This window comes from Eschrichtius robustus, chromosome 3 (genome assembly GCF_028021215.1).
Source record: "Eschrichtius robustus isolate mEscRob2 chromosome 3, mEscRob2.pri, whole genome shotgun sequence".
NCBI classification, from domain to species: Eukaryota; Metazoa; Chordata; class Mammalia; order Artiodactyla; family Eschrichtiidae; genus Eschrichtius; species Eschrichtius robustus.
The window spans coordinates 166,880,977-166,898,507 of record NC_090826.1 but is presented as its reverse complement, the minus strand read 5'-3'; the positions used below and the strand labels follow the sequence as shown (position 1 = coordinate 166,898,507).

General features: G+C 39.1%; 1 protein-coding gene and 1 pseudogene across 3 annotated transcripts in view; one reads left to right on the top strand and one right to left on the bottom strand.

Moving 5' to 3' along the window:
* Nucleotides 1-17,531, top strand: part of CNIH3 (cornichon family AMPA receptor auxiliary protein 3) — a 268,679-nt gene that overhangs the window by 123,895 nt on the left and 127,253 nt on the right. The gene's annotated exons all lie outside the window — the stretch shown is intronic.
* On the bottom strand, nt 2,789-3,601 carry LOC137761610 (large ribosomal subunit protein uL30 pseudogene; annotated as a pseudogene).

Here is a 17,531-nt window from a genome sequence, read left to right as displayed (position 1 = left end):
GAACCCGTGTCCCCTGCATTGGCAGGCAGATTCTCAACCACTGCACCACCAGGGAAGCCCAGGAAACTTTTTTTTTAATTTAGAAAAAGACAGTAACAAGAACTGTCAGGATGGTAATGATGTCCCCCTTCCACCCCCCAACCCCGCCCCGCTTTGTGGTAAAATATACATACAATAAAATTTACCATTTTAACCCTTTTTAATTTTACAATTTGGTGTCATTAAGTACATTCACAGTGTTGTGTAACCATCACCACTATCTTTTTTTTTTTTAAATCATCACCACTATATATATCCAGATCTTTTTCTTCTATCATCCCAAACAGAAATTCTGTACCCATTAAACAATAACTACTCACTCCACATGCCCCCAAAGCTCCTGGTAACCACTATTCTACTTTCTGTTTCTATGAATTTGCCTATTCTAGGTGTTTCAGATAAGTAGAATCATACAATATTTGTACTTTTGTTTCAGGCTTATTTCATTTAGCATGGTGTTTTCAAGGTTCATCCATGTAGCATTCGTAAGAATTTCATTTCTTTTTATGGCTGAATAACATTCCATTGTATGTATATTCCACCTTTTGTTTATCCACTCATCTGTGGGTAGACAGATGAGTTGGGTTGTTTCCGCCCTTTGGCTTATTTGTGAACAATGCTGCTATGAACATTGGTATACAAGTATTTATTTGAGTCCCTGTTTTCAGTTCTTTGGGGTGTATGCTCAGAATTGGCATTGCTGGATCATACAGTAATTCTATGTTTAACTTTCTGAGGAACCACAAACTGTTTTCCACAGCATCTCCACCATCTTACATTTCCACGAGCAATGCATGCACCACCAATTCCTCCATATCCTCATCAACACTGGTCATTTTCCATTTTTTATGGTAGTCATCCTAATGGGTTTAAAGTGGTATCTCGTGGTTCTGATTTGCATTTCCCTAGTGACTGGTGATGTTGAGTATCTTCTCATGTGCTTATTGGCCATTTGTATATTTTCTTTAGAGAAATGTCTATTCAAATCTTTTGTCCATTTTTTAATTGGGTTTTTGCTGTTGTTGAGTTTTAGGAGTTCTTTACATATTCTGGATATTAATCCCTTATCAGATATATAATTTGCAAATATTTTATGGTGTTTTTTTCACTCTCCCTTGAGGCACAAAAGTCTTTAATTTTGATAAAGTCCAACTTACTTATGTTTTCTTTTGTTGCCTGTGACTTTGGTGTCATATCCAAGATCATTATCAAATCAAATGGCTTGAAGATTTCCCATATTTTTCCCTAAGATTTCTGTAGTTTTAGTGCTTAAGTTTAACTCTTTGATCCTTGAGTTAACTTTTGTATATGATGTAAGATCAGAGTCCAGTTTCGTTCTTTTGCATGTAGATAACCAGTTTTCTTACTAGAACTTTGTAGTTGGTTTTGAAATCAAGAAGTGTGAGTTCTCCAACTTTGTTCCTCTTTTTCAGGATTTATTTGGCTATTTGGGGTCCCTTGAGATTCCATATAAATTTTAGGTTGAATTTTTCTATTTCTTCAAGAAGCAAAACAAAACAAAACAATACAATGCAATACACACCATTGAAATTTTAATAGGGATTGCATTGAATCTGTAGATTGCTTTAGATAGCAATGTCACTTAACAATGTTAACTCTTCCAATCCATGAACACAGGATGTCTTTCTGTTCATTTACATCTCTCAGCAATGTTTTGTAGTTTTCAATATACAAGTCTTTTGTTGCCTTGGCTAAATTTATTCCTAAGAATTTTTTTTTCTTTTTTAACAGCTTTATAGAAATATCATTCACTCATTTAAAGTATACAGTTCAATAGGCTTTAGTGTATTCACAGAGTTGTGCAACCATCATCACAATCAACTTTTCATTTTCATCAACCCAAAAAGAAATTTCACACCCACTAGTAGTCACTTCCCATTTCCCCCCCACCTCCCACCCCTAGTCAATCACTAATCTTTTTTTTTTTTCTTTTTGGCCATGCTATGTGGCCTGCAGGATCTTAGTTCCCCGACCAGGGATCAAACCCGGGCCCCGGCAGTGAAAGCGCAGAGTCCCAACCACTGGAGCACCAGGGAATTCCCCTGTCAATCTCTAATCTACTTCCTATCTTTATAGATTTGCCCATTCTGGATATTTCATTGAAATGAAATGATATAGTATGTGGCCTTTTGTGACTGGCTCTTTTCACTTAACATAATGTTTTCAAGGTTTCTCCAGTTTATAACATGTATCAGTGCTATATAGGAAAAGTTCATTCCTTTTCATTGTCAAATAACATTACATTACATGGATATACCACATTTTATTTATCCAGTCATCAGCTGATGGACATTTGGGTTGTTTCCATTTTTTGGCTATTATGAATAATGCTGCTATAAACATCTGTGTACAGGTTTCTATGTGGACATACGTTTTTATTTCTCTCAGGTATATTCTTAGGATTAGAATTGCTGTGTCCTATGGTAACTCTACATTTAACCTTTTGAAGAACTGCCAGAGTGTTTCCCACAGCAGACACAACATTTTACATTGCCACCTGCACTGCATGTGGGTTGCATTTTCTCCATATCCTCCACAACACTTGTGATTATCTACTTTTTGACAGGATGTGAAGTGCCATCTCACTGTGGTTTTGATTGGCGTTTCCCTGATGGATAATGTCACTGAGCACTTTTTCATGAGATTATTAGTCATTTTTTGGAGAAAGTTCTGTTCAGATCCTTTGCCCATTTTTATTTATTTATTTTTTTCCAGTTTGAAAGCAGTCACTGTTTATTAACTGACCAGATTACAAAAATAATCATGGTAGATACCTTAGTTCATCCTTCTAATAAGCCTGTTGATCTAGTCTTCCCTGTTGCCAGCATCTTCACCTTCTACAAAATGGGTGGTCTTTTTCTTCATTCTGCTTTGTGGAGAAGACAATTTAAAGGGCCACAGCAAGTTGTCTGATTCTTTGAAATGTTTTCCAATGGTATAGATCTCATGAATCAGATCCTTCCTGCAGATGATGCCATATTTGCCAAGAGACGGAGCAACCAACGCATTATCTGTCAGGGCACTTTGCTTCTTGTTGACTTTGCCGTAACCACGCTTGCAGATCAGTTCATTTACTGACTTCAGGTTTGGGTACCCCCACGCAGTGTATGGTTCCACAGTTCTCAGCATGTTAATTAACATGCTGAGAATTCACAAAGGTGCCATAGAGCTTCACAAAGGTACCACTGAAGATCTGACGGAGGCTAAGAAGCTGCAACACTTTTTGAACCTTTGGGCTCACACCATTGACACCTCTGATCCTGATGACAAATGCCAATTTGGGTTCTGTGGGTACATAGAAGTTGCTGGCTTTTCTTGCCATCCTAGCCATTCGAATTTCGGTTCTGTACATCTGCCTGTATTCCTTCTGATGGTGCTTAGCTTTTTCATAGATAAGTTTCCTCCCTGCCTTTCGAAGCATCTTTTGGGCAGACTTCTTTCTCAGGCACTTGATCTTAAGCTCTGCAAAATTCTTTCACTTTTTCTTAAAGTTTTCTGGCACAGCACGAACCTTCTTTTTCTTCTCTTCTGCACCCTCCATGGTAACAGCTGGGAAAGAGCTGCCCGTTTTCAAATTGGGTTATTCATTTTTTTAAATTATTGAGTTATAAGAATTCTTTATACGGTCTAGATACAAGTCCTTTAGATATATGATTTGCAAATATTTCTCCCATTTGGTGGGTTGTCCTTACATTTTCTTGATGGTGTCTGTTAAAGCATAAAAAGTCTTAATTTTGATGAAGTCCAATTTATTTTTTTCTTTTGTTACTTGTGCTTTTGGTGTCATACCTAAGAAATTATTGCCTAATCCAAGGTCATGAAGGTATTTGCAGGTTTGTTTTCTTTTAAGAGTCTTATGGTTTTAACTCTTACAATTAGGTTTATGATCCTTAAAGTTAATTTTTGTATATGGTGTGAGAAAGGAGTCTACTTTCATTCTCTTCCTGGTGGCAGTCCAGTTGTCCTAGCACCATATGTTGAAAGACTATTCTTTCTCCATTGAATTATCTTGGCACCCTGTCAGAATTCATTTGACCAAAAAGGTGAAGTACTGGCTTCTCAATTATATCTCATTGTTCTCTATGTCTAATTCTAAAAATTCGTTTGTTGATTTGCAGCATTAATTCCAAAGGTTTGACATGGTGGGAAAGTAAGAAATTTCTCAGGATGGTGGGTAATATTGCTTGGTGGCCAAGCTAAGATTTGTGAAGAATCACACCAGTGCCCCGTTCTTTGCTCTGAATCAAAGTAAACTGTTGACACACAATGTTTTTACGCAGGGTACTGGTTTCTTGGGCAGAAACTGAGTAAGAGTTTTTTTTTAATGCAGTATAATTGCTTCACAATACTGTGTGAGTTTCTGTTGCACAGAAAAGTGAATCAGCCGTATGCATACACATGTCTCCATATCCCCTCCCTGTTGAGCCTCCCTCCCATCCTCCCTATCCGACCCCTCTAGGTCATCACAAAGCACCGAGCTGATCCCCCTGTGCTATGCTGCTTTTTCCCACCAGCCAACTATTTTACATTCGGTAGTGTATATATGTCGATGTTACTCTCACTTCGCCCCAGCTTTGCCCTCCCACCCCATATCATCAAGTCCATTCTCTATGTCAATCTAGTTGCCCTGCAACTAGGTTCATCAGTACCTTTTTTTTTTTTTTTTTAGATTCCATATATATGCGTTAGCATACAGTATTTGTCTTTCTCTTTCTGACTTACTTCACTCTGTATGACAGACTCTAGGTCCATCCAACTCACTACAAATAACTCAATTTCGTTTCTTTCTATGGCTGAGTAATATTCCATTGTATATATGTGCCACATCTTCTTTATCCATTCATCTGTCGATGGACATTTAGATCATTATGTAGTGTCCTCCTCTGTCTCTTGTAATAGTCTTTATTTTAAAGTCTATTTTGTCTGATATGAGAATTGCTACTCCAGCTTTCTTTTGATTTCCATTTGCATGGAATATCTTTTTCCATCCCTTCACTTTCAGTCTGTATGTGTCCCTAGATCTGAAGTGGGTCTCTTGTAGACAGCATATATACAGGTCTTGTTTTTGTATCCATTCACCAATCTATGTCTTTTGGTGGGAGCATTTAATCCATTTACATTTAAGGTAATTATCGATATGTATGTTCCTATTACCGTTTTCTTAATTGTTTTGGGTTTGTTATTGTAGGTCTTTTCCTTCTCTCGTGTTTCTGGCCTAGAGTAGCTCCTTTAGCATTTGTTGTAAAGCTGGTTTGGTGGTGCTGAATTCTCTTAGCTTTTATTGTCTGTAAAGGTTATAATTTCTCTATCGATTCTGAATGAGATCCTTGCTGGGTTGAGTAATCTTGGTTGTAGGTTTTTCCCTTTCATCAGTTTCAATATGTCCTGCCACTCCCTTCTGGCTTGTAGAGTTTCCGCTGAAAGATCATCTGTTGACCTTATGGGGATTCCCTTGTATGTTATTTGTTGCTTTTCCCTTGCTGCTTTTAATATTTTTCCTTTGTATTTAATTTTTGATAGTTTGATTAATATGTGTCTTGGCGTGTTTCTCCTTGGATTTATCCTGTATGGGACTCTCTGTGCTTCCTGGACTTGATTGACTATTTCCTTTCCCATATTAGGGAAGTTTTCAACTATAATCTCTTCAAATATTTTCTCAGTCCCTTTTTTTTTTCTCTTTTTCTTCTGGGACCCCTATAACTGAATGTTGGTGCGTTTAATGTTCCCAGAGGTCTCTGAGACTATCCTCAATTCTTTTCATTCTTTTTTCTTTATTCTGCTCTGCAGTAGTTACTTCCACTATTTTATCTTCCAGTTTACTTTTCTGTTCTTCTGCCTCAGTTATTCTGCTATTGATTCCTTCTAGAGAATTTGTAATTTCATTTGTGTTGTTCATCATTGTTTGTTTGCTGTTTAGTTCTTCTAGGTCCTTGTTGAACGTTTCTTGTATTTTCTCCATTCTATTTCCAAGATTTTGGATCATCTTTACTATCATTACTCTTAATTCTTTTTCAGGTAGACTGCCTATTTCTTCTTCATTTGTTTGGTCTGGTGGGTTTTTACCTTGCTCCTTCATCTGCTGTGTATTTCTCTGTCTTCTCTTTTTGCTTAACTTACTGTGTTTGGGGTCTCCTTTTTGCAGGCTGCAGGTTCGTAGTTGCTGTTGTTTTTGGTGTCTGTCCCCAGTGGGTAAGGATGGTTCAGTGGGTTGTGTAGGTTTCCTGGTGGAGGGGACTGGTGCCTGTGTTCTGGTGGATGAGGCTCGATCTTGTCTTTCTGGTGGGCAGGACTGCGTCTGGTGGCGTGTTTTGTGGTGTCTGTGAACTTTTTATGATTTTACACAGCCTCTCTGCTAATGGGTGGGATTGTGTTCCTGTCTTGCTTGTTGTTTGGCATAGCGTGTCCAGCACTGTAGCTCGCTTGTCGTTGAGTGGAGCTGGATCTTAGCGTTGAGATGGAGATCTCTGGGAGAGCTTTTGCCATTTGATATTACATGGGGCTGGGAGTTCTCTGGTGGACCAAGGTCCTGAACTCAGCTCTCCCACCTCAGAGACTCAGGCCTCACACCTGGCTGGAGCACTGAGACTCTGTCAGTCACTCATCTCAGAAGAAAAGGGAGAAAAAAAAAGAAAGACAGAAAGAAAAAAATAATAAAGTTTTTAAAATAAAAAATAAAAAATATTTTTAAAAATAAAAATGTAATTAGAAATAAAGAAAAGAGCAACCAAACTAAAAAACAAATCCACCAATGATAATAAGTGCTAAAAACTGTACAAAACAAAATAAAACAATAAAACGGACAGACAGAACCCTAGGACAAATGGTAAAAGCAATGGTATACAGACAAAATCACACAAAGAAGCATACACAGAGACACTCACAAAAAGAGAAAAAGGAAAACAATATATATATATTAAAAGGAAGAGAGCAACCAAATCAATAAACAAATCTACCAATGATAATAAGCTCTAAATACTAAACTAAGATAAACATAAAACCAGAAACAAATTAGATGCAGAAAGCAAACCCCAAGTCTACAGTTGCTCCCAAAGTCCATTGCCTCAATTTGGGATGATTCGTTGTCTATTCAGGTATTCCACAGATGCAGGGTACATCTAGTTGATGGTGGAGATTTAATCTGCTGCTCCTGAGCCTGCTGGGAGAGATTTCCCTTTCTCTTCTTTGTTCGCACAGCTCCTGGGGTTCAGCTTTGGATTTGGCCCCACCTCTGCATGTAGGTCACCTGAGGGCATCTGTTCTTCGCTCAGACAAGATGGGGTTAAAGGAGCAGCTGATTAGGGGGCTCTGGCTCACTCAGGCCGGGGGGAGGGAGGGGTATGGATGCGGGGTGAGCCTGCAGTGGCAGAGGCTGGTGTGACATTGCAACAGCCTGAGGCGTGCCGTGTGTTCTCCCAGTGAAGTTGTCCCTGGATCATGGGACCCTGGCAGTGGCGGGCTGCACAGGCTCCTGGGAGAGGAGGTGTGGATAGTGAACTGTGCTTGCACACAGGCTTCTTGGTGGCTGCAGCAGCAGCCTTAGTGTTTCATGCCTGTGTCTGGTGTCTGCACTGATAGCCGTGCTGCCGTGGCTCGCGCCCGTCTCTGGAGCTCATTTAGGCGGTGCTCTGAATCCCCTCTCCTCACGCACCCCAAAACAATGGTCTCTTGCCTCTTAGGCAGTTCCAGACTTCTTCCCGAGCTCTCTCCTGGCTAGCTGTGGCACACCAGCCCCCTTCAGGCTGTGTTCACGCAGCCAACCCGTCCTCTCCCTGGGATCTGACCTCCGAAGCCCGAGCCTCAGCTCCCAGCCCCCATCTGCCCCGTCGGGTGAGCAGACAAGCCTCTCAGGCTGGTGAGTGCTGGTCGGCACCAATCCTCTGTGCGGGAATCTCTCCGCTTTGCCCTCCGCACCCCTGTTGCTGCGCTCTCCTCTGTGGCTCTGAAGCTTCCCCCCCTCCCCCCTACCCCGCCTCTGCCAGTGAAGGGGCTTCCTAGTGTGTGGAAACTTTTACTTCTTCACAGCTCTCTCCCTGAGGTGCAGGTCTCGTCCCTATTCTTTTGTCTCTGTTTTTTCTTTTTTCTTTTGCCTTACCCAGATATGTGAGGAGTTTCTTGCATTTTGGGAAGTCTGAGGTCTTCTGCCAGCGTTCAGTAGGTGTTCTGTAGGAGTTGTTCCACATGTAGATGTATTTTTGATGTATTTGTGGGGAGGAAGGTGATCTCCACATCTTACTCCTCCACCGTCTTGAAGGTCCCTTTCCAGGATTCTTAATAACCACTATTTATCAATACTTTCACAGAACACATAAATGGTTGCTGTTGTTAAATGGTGGGGTCATCATGACATCTGGTGCTCATTCAGATGACACTTCAAGGACTTGTTTTGTCCAAATGTGACAGAACTTCCTTCATTCCAAATGCATGTGTGTGTGTGTGTGTGTGCATGTATGTATACACTCTGATCTTTATAACGATTTCAGATAATCTTTACAAGAACTGAGAAAATGGAATAATTGACTCAGCTTTTTTGTTCCCAGTGAAATTATTTTATTTTATTTATTTGTGTGTGTGTTTTATTTTAGTTTTTTAAACTTTTTATTTAATATTGGAGTATAGCCGATTAACAATGTTGTGATAGTTTCAGATGCACTGCAAAGCGACTCAGCCATACATATACGTGTATCCATTCTCCCCCAACTTCCCTCCCATCCAGGCTGCCACATAACATTGAGCAGAGTTTCCTGCTCTATACAGTAGGTCCTTGTTGGTTATCAATTTTATTTTATTTTATTTTTATTTAAAAAAATTTTTTGGTTTCATTGGGTCTTTGTTGCTGCACACGGGCTTTCTCTAGTTGCAGTGAGCGGGGGGCTACTCTTTGTTGCGGTGCACGCTCTTCTCACTGTGGTGGCTTCTCTTGTTGCAGAGCATGGGCTCTAGGCATGTGGGCTTCAGTAGTTGCAGCATGTGGGCTCAATAGTTGTGGCTCGGGGGCTCTAGGGCACGTGGGCTTCCATAGTTTTGGCGCACGGGCTTAGCTGCTCCATGGCATGTGGGATCTTCCCAGACCAGGGATTGAACCTGTGTCCCCTGCATTGGCAGGCGGATTCTTACCACTGCACCACCAGGGAAGTCCCTATCCATTTTAAATATAGCAGGGTGTACATGTCAATCCCAAACTCCCTAACTATCCCTTCCCCCCACCCTTTCCCCCTGCTAACCATAAGTTTGTTCTCTAAGTCTGTGGTGACTCACAGCTTTTAAAAACAGAAATGCCAGTAGAGCACAGAGGTGTGGAAAAGCTCAAGGAGAAGAGATGGGACTCTCAGAGCATGTTAAAGAAAGGAAAGGAAATCATGGCAGTAATATTCAGACTCCATAAAATTAGATTCAACATTAATCTTGTGAGTTACAGACTCATAAGCTGTGGGGCTAAACTTAGTAGCCTCAGACTTTCTGCAGGACTCCTGAAATTGTTATTAAGGATGGCATGCCTGCTCACAGCACGTGGGAAGCATGGGAATATATTTCACAACCGACAGAAATGCTCAGACCCTCAAGTCTCCTCTCTGAATTAGCAAACAGAAAAAAAGTAATGGCAGCACAGACTTATCATGTTAATAATAACGCCTGCCCTGTATGTGAAGGCATCCACTTCTATGCTTTAAGAGGATAAAGGGCCAGACTCCAGCATGTACCATTAACCTCTTCCTGAAAGCTCTACAGTTTCTAAGTAAGACAATTTCCCCTGACACAACAGCTGCCTCTTAAGCGGTATTGTTAAAATAGATGTTATATATCCAGGTGTGGAAGGAGCCAGGGCCCAGAACTAAATGGGGTGTTTCTAACAAAGGCTCATTGTTTGCGATCTGTTTACAGTGCCTGTTTAACATTGCTAATAATAGCAAAATCACAATTTCCACAGAAGGCAGCGTTGGCAGGAAGATGACATTTAGACGAGTTCAGAACATAAGCAGGAAGCTGCATCCCATTCCTCTGCTTCCCTAACCCCCGGACTCTCTGAAATGGTCAGTTTTGGGGTTCAAGTCCCTCCCTGGTCCCCCTCTGTCCCTCTCCCCACCATTCTTTGGTGAAAATGTGGCTTCTGTGAAAGGCTGGGTCCTGTCTGCACAGGCCAAGCTGCCTTATACCTGGTGTTCATGTCAGAACTGAAACACATCTGCAGGGTGTGGAGAGATGAAGTAAGTAATTTGCCTAAAGTCACACAGCTTGCAAGTGGAAATTTAAGCTCAAAGCTTCCCGACTAGTTTGTCATCTGATTCAATTCAGTGAAAAATAACTCCTACTGAACACATTCTATGTCCAAAGCCTTGTCCTAGGAGCCTCTACAAATATTTGCACTCCTCTTTTGAGGTTCTTATCATAGATGGCTCTGTGCATCTCTGTTAGATTCTGAATCCCTTACAGGCATGGATTGTGCCATGTTTATTGGGCCTGCAGCATAGTAAGTGCTCTTAGGTAAATACGTAAGAGGTAGGTATGGTCCATCTGCAGGTTGCTCATCATCAGTGGGGCAGATTAGTTTAAGTCAACTACCATACCACTCAGACCGATAACTGCATCCATCCATCCATCCATCTGTACACATCCATTTCTTGAACACTTACTGGACATCTATTATATGCCAGACACTGGGAGGGGTAATGGTGAGTCAAAGAAGAATAATAAAGAGTCTTAATGTCAAGGATCTCCCAGTTTATAGAAGGAGATAGAGATTCAACATGTAAAGAGTTGAATTAAAGAATATATGTGTGTGTGTGTATATATATATATACCTATATATGTGTGTGTGTATATATATATATATAGCTGAATCACTTTGCTGTACAGCAGAAACTAACACATTGTAAATCAACTATACTTCAATAAACTAAAATTTAAAAAGTTGAATTTATAAGACAGCATGGTTTTCCACCTATATGAAGTATCTAGACTAGTCAAATTCATAGAGACAGAAAGTAGAATGGTGGTTGCCAGGGCTGGGGGAGGGGAGAATGGGGAGTTATTGTTCAGTGGGGGTGGAGTTTCACTTTGGGAAGATAAAACAGTTTCTGGAGATGGATAGTGGTGATGGTTGTACAACATGTGAATGTACTCAATTTCACAGAAATGAACAGTTAAAAATGGTTAGAATGGTAGATCTTATGTATGTTTTAACAACAAAAAAAACCCCTCTAAATAAACAGGGTGGTAAGTACTCTGCAGCCTGAGGACAGCTGACCCCCGGAGCCCAAGCTTGGCCCAGATCCCAGAGCCTTTTGTGCCCCTGCTTGTCTGGAAGGGGGCTTGGGTGGCTGTAGGAATCTGAGCAAATGGAGGTATAGTATCTGGAGGCATATCTTATCTAAGCTATAAGGGAGTTTGCTTCATTATACACTTCCCCTTTCTAGAAGCCATGAGTTCTATCCACAGTGGACACCAAATTAAAAAGTTACTTGGTGAATAAAGAACGTTTGAAGTGATCTACCCCTGCATAACAAACAGTCCCCAAACTTAGTTGCTTAAAATAATAACCACTCTTTATTTGCTCATGACTCAGCCCTGGGCTGGGCTCAGCTGGGCACTGTCTCTGCTCCATGTGGTGCTGACTGCATTTAACCCATGGGTTTGGGGTTGAAAGAGCCAAGATGGCCTCCCCACATGTATGGGGAGAGGTGGGGGCTGGTTGGGCCTCCCTGTCCTCATGGAACACCATATTTAATGAGTCAAACTGATTTTTATTACTTTCAATCCATGGAGCTTTGCAAACATCATTTGGCAAAATGGCACCATTTAACAAATAGAAACAACTTAAAAATTCATTACGCATCTTACTTTTGTCATCACTCACTTTATATAATTTACTAGATATTTAAACAGCCTTCTTAGAATTTATAATTTGTTTTGTTTCAAGTGGTATATCATATTTCTTTGTTTCACTAGTGTTTCCTTTACTTATCCTCATAGGCTTAATTACTTTTATTAATTGTTGAATTAAATTGATTTAACAGAAACACTTATTTCTTATAAAGCCACAGAAAGGGTGGATATCACTATTAGAATATTGTTTATTAAGGCTAATTCTCTAATTTTTTTCAAAATGTTTGCTCCCATTTTATAAGTTACATTAAAATGAATATAAAATTTCTAAATTCTCCAGGGGTGGGATCAAGATGGCAGAGCAGGAAGGTCCTGAGCACACCTCCTCTCATGGACACAGCAAAACTACAACTACATATAGAACAATTATCTTTGAGAATGACCTGAAGACTAGCAGAACAGATTTTCTACAACTAAGGATATAAAGAAAAGGCCAAATCAAGACAGGCAGGAGGGGCAGAGTTGCAGTCTAGTCCGAACCTGCACCCCTGCTGTGGTGACCCACAGGCGGTAAGGATGATCATAACCACAGAGGCCCTGAGGAGGAGGAGTCTGAGCCCCACGTTGGGCTCCCTAGCCCAGGTGTCCTGCACTGGGAATATGAGCCTCATAATGTTCTTTATATTAGATATAAAGAAACACAGACTGAAAGTGAAGGGATGGAAAAAGATATTCCATGCAAATGGTTGAAAAGAAAGCTGGGGTAGCAATACTTATGTCAGACAAAATAGTCTTTAAAACAAATACTGTAACAAGAGAAAAAAAGGCACTTAACATAATGATAAAGGGATCAATCCAACAAGAAGATATACAAGAAGATATAACACTTGTGAAATATATGCACCCAACATAGCAGCATATAAATACATAAAGCAAATATTAACAGACATAAAGGGAGATGTTGAGAGTAATGCAATAGTAGCAGGGGACTTTAACCTCCCACTTACATCAATGGATAGATCATCCAGACAGAAAATCAGTAAGGAAACATTGGCCTTAAACAACACATTAGAGTATATGGGCTTAATAGATACATATAGAACATTCCACTCCAAAAGAGAAGAATACACATTCTTTTCAATTGTACATGCAGCATTCTCCAGGATAAATCACATATTAGACCACAAGAAAGTCTCAATACATTTAAGATTGAAATCATATCAAGCTTGGGAGATTGGGATTGACATATATACACTAAATATGTATAAAATGGATAACTAATAAGAACCTGCTGTATAAAAAAATAAATAAAATAAAATTAAAAAAAAAAAGAGGCAGGAGGGTCAAAGTTAGAGAAGATGAAAGGTTGGAAGCAGAGGTCAGAGAGCTGAAAAGATGCTAAGCTGCTGATTTTGAACATGGAGGAAGGGGCCATGAGCCAAGGACTGTAGGTGGCCTCTAGAAGCTGGAGAAGGCAAGGAAATGGATTCTCAGAGCCTCCAGAAGGAAAGCAGCACTGCTTACACTTAACGGTCTCTACATTTTTTCAGATCAAGCAAAAGCAGTAGTTCATGAAGGTGGAGAGATTCATTTGAATAGAACTAATGAATAGGATCTTGGATTGTTTGATAAACCAATTAATGAAAAGGAGGGAACTGTATGAACACACTGGGAGAAGGCTGAAATTCTTTGCTGATTTGACACAATTTACAGGCATCAATGAAGATATTATAAACTCAACACACAACCTCAAGGAGGACATCAATGACAAATTGGTTAATAAATGTCATCAATTCAAAGAGTATTTAACATTTATGATTAGTCACTGCACAAGAAAATGTGAAATGCCTGAAATCTTATTCTTTTTTTAAAATTAATTAATTTATTTTTTTAAAAAGTAATCATATCAAGCATGATATGAAACTAGAAATGAATTACAAGAAGAAAACTGGAAAAAACACAAACATGTGGAGACTACACAACATGCTACTAAACAACAAATAGGTTAACAAAGAAATCAAAGAGAAAATTAAAAAATGCTCTGAGACAAATGAAAATGGAAACACAATGTTCCAGAATCTATGGGATGCAGCAAAAGCAGTTCTAAGATGTAAGTTTATAGTGGTACAGGTCTACCTTAGGAAACAAGAAAAATCTCAAGTAAACAAATTAACCCTACACCTAAAGGAACTAGAAAAAGAATGACAAACAAAGCCCAAAGTTAGTAGAAGTAAGGAAATAATAAAGATCAGAGTGGAAGTAAATGAAATAGAGACTAGGTGGTCAAAAGGTACAAACTTCCAGTGATAAGATAAATAAGATAACTGTACAACATTATATAACATTGTTATAAGATAACATTTATAAGATAAATCTACAACATGATTAATATCATTAACACTGCTCTATATTTTATATAAAAATTGATGAGAGAGGGACTTCCATGGTGGCGCAGTTGTTAAGAATCTGCCTGCCAATGCAGGGGACACAGGTTCGATCCCTGGTCCAGGAAGATCCCACAAGCCACGGAGCAACTAAGCCCGTGTGCCACAACTACTGAGCCTGTGCCCTAGAGCCTGTGAGCCACAAGTACTGAGCCCGCGTGCCACAACTACTGAAGCCCGCGCGCCCTAGAGCCCATGCTCCACCACAAGAGAAGCCACTGCAATGAGAAACCCATGCACCACAATGAAGAGTAGCCCCTGCTTGCTGCAACTAGAGAGAAAGCCCAAGCACCGCAACAAAGACCCAATGCAGCCGAAAAAAAAAAAAAAATTGATGAGAGAGAAAATCCTAAGAGTTCTCATCACAAGGAAAAAAATTGTTTTATTTTGTACCTATATGAGATGATGAATGTTCACTACACTTATTGTGGATTATGATTATGTAAATCAAATCATTATGATATACACCTTAAACTTATATAGGGCTGTATGTTAATTATATCTCAAAAAAACTGGAAGAAAAATGAAATAGAGATAAAAATAGAAGAAAATTTCAATGAAACTAAGAGCTGGTTCTTTGAAAAGAGAAATAAAATTGATAAACGTTAGCCAGACTCATCAAGAAAAGAGAGAGATGGCTCAAGTAAATAAAATCAGAAATGAAAGAGAAGTTACTACTGACACCACAGAAATACAAAGGATCATGAGATTACTATGAAGAATTGTATGCCAACAAATTGGACAACCTGGAAGAAATGGATAAATTCCTAGAACACACAGTCTTCCAAGTTTGAATCAGGAAGAAATAGGAAATCTGAATAGACTGATAACTAGTTATGAAGTTGCATCAAAAACTCCTAACAAACAAAAGTTCAGGACCAGATGGCTTCACAGGTGAATTCTACCCATCATTTAAAGAAGAGCTAACACCTATCCTTCTCAAACTATTCCAAAAAAAATTGAAGGGGAAGGATGTTTCAAAACTCATTCTACAAGGCCAGCATTACCCTGATACTAAAACCAGATAAAGACACTACCAAAAAAGAAAATTACAGGCCAATATCCCTGATAAACATAGATACAAAAATCCTCCATAAAATATTAACAAACTGAACTCAACAATACATGAAAAGAATCATACACCATGATCAAGAGGGATTTACTCCAGGGATGCAAAGATGGTTTAGTATCCATAAATCAATCAACATGATACACTACATTAACAAAAGGAAGGATTAAAAATCATATCATCTCAATAGCTGCAGAATAAGCATTTGATAATATTCAAAATTTATGATAAAAACTCTCAACAAGGGCTTCCCTGGTGGTGCAGTGGTTAAGAATCTGCCTGCCAATGCAGGGGACACGGGTTCGTGCCCTGGTCTGGGAAGATCCCACATGCCGTGGAGCAACTAAGCCCGTGAGCCACAACTACTGAGCCTGTGCGTCTGGAGCCTGTGCTCCGCAACAGGAGAGGCCGCAACAGTGAGAGGCCTGCACACCGTGAGGAAGAGTGGCCCCTGCTCACCGCAACTGGAGAAAGCCCTCGCACGGAAATGAAGACCCAACACAGCCAAAAATAAATAAATAAATAAAATTAATAAGAGGATTCCCAGCCATTGGTCACTGGGGATGCTTTAAAAAAAAAAAAAAAAAAACTCTCAACAAAGTGGGTATAGAGGGAACATACCTCAACATAATAAAGGCGATATATGACAAACCTACTGCTAGCATCATTCTCAATGATGAAAAGCTGAAAGATTTTTCTCTAAGATCAAGAACAAGACAAAGTTGCCCACTATCACCACTTTTATTTAACATAGTATTGGAAATCCTAGCCACAGCAATCAGACAAGAAATTGGAAAGGAGGAAGCAAAACTGTCACTATTTTTTATAGTGGTAATATACATTATATATAGAAAACTCTAAAGACCACCAAAAAACTATCGAAACTAATAAATGAATTCAGTAAAGTTCAGTATACAAAACCAACAAATTCAAAGAAATCTATCACATTTCTATACCCTAATAATGAATTATCTGAAAGAGAAATTAAGAAAACAATCCCATTTACAACTGCATAAACAAGAATAGAATACCTAGGAATAAATCTAACCAAGGAGGTGAAAGACCTTTTCTCTGAAAACTATAAGACATTTATGAAATTAATTGAAGATGACACAAATAAATGGAAAGATATACTGTACTCATGATTGGAAGAATTAATATTGTTAAAAGGTCTATAATATCCAAAGCAATCTATAGCTTCAATGCAATTCCTATCAAAATACCAATGGCATTTTTCACAAAACTGGAACAAATAATCCTAAAATTTCTGTGGACTCCCCAAAACCCGAATAGCCGAAACAACCTTAAGAAAGAAGAACAAAACTGGAGGAATCACGCTCCCTGATTTCAAACTATACTACAAAGCTATAGTAATCAAAACAGTCTGGCACTGGCACAAAAACATTAGATCAATGGACCAGAATAAAGAGCCCAGAAATAAACCCATGCTTGTATGATCAATTAATTTATGACAAAGGAGCCAGGAATATACAGTGGGGAAGAGACAGTCTTTTCAATAAATAATGTTGGGAAAACTGGACAGCTACATGCAAAAGAATCAAACTGGTCTGTTTTCTCACACCACATACATAAACTCAAAATGGATTAAAGAATTAAATGTAAAACCTGAAACTATACAACTCCTAGAAGAAAACATAGACAGTATGCTCTTTGACATCAGTTTCAGCAATATTTTTTTGTATCTGTCTCCTCAGGCAAGGGCAACAAAAGCAAAATAAACAAGTGGGACCTAATAAAACAAAAAAGCATTTGCCCAGTGAAGGAAACCATCAACAAAACAAAAGGCAACCTACTGAATGGAAGAAGACATTTGCAAGTGACTTATCCAATAGGGACTCACAGAATATATATGAAGAACTCACACAACTTAATAGCAAAAAAAAAAAAAAAAAAAAGAAAGAAAAGAAAAAGAGAAAACAAAAAACCCCAAGACAAAAAAACCCAAAAAACAGTCAGATTAAAAAATGGGCAGAGGACCTGAATAGACATTTCTCCACGGAAGATGTACTTATGGCCAATAGACACATGAAAAGAGGCTCAACATCACTAATCATCAGGGAAATGCAAATCAAAAGCACAGTGAGATATCACCTCACACCTGTCAGAATGGCTATTAT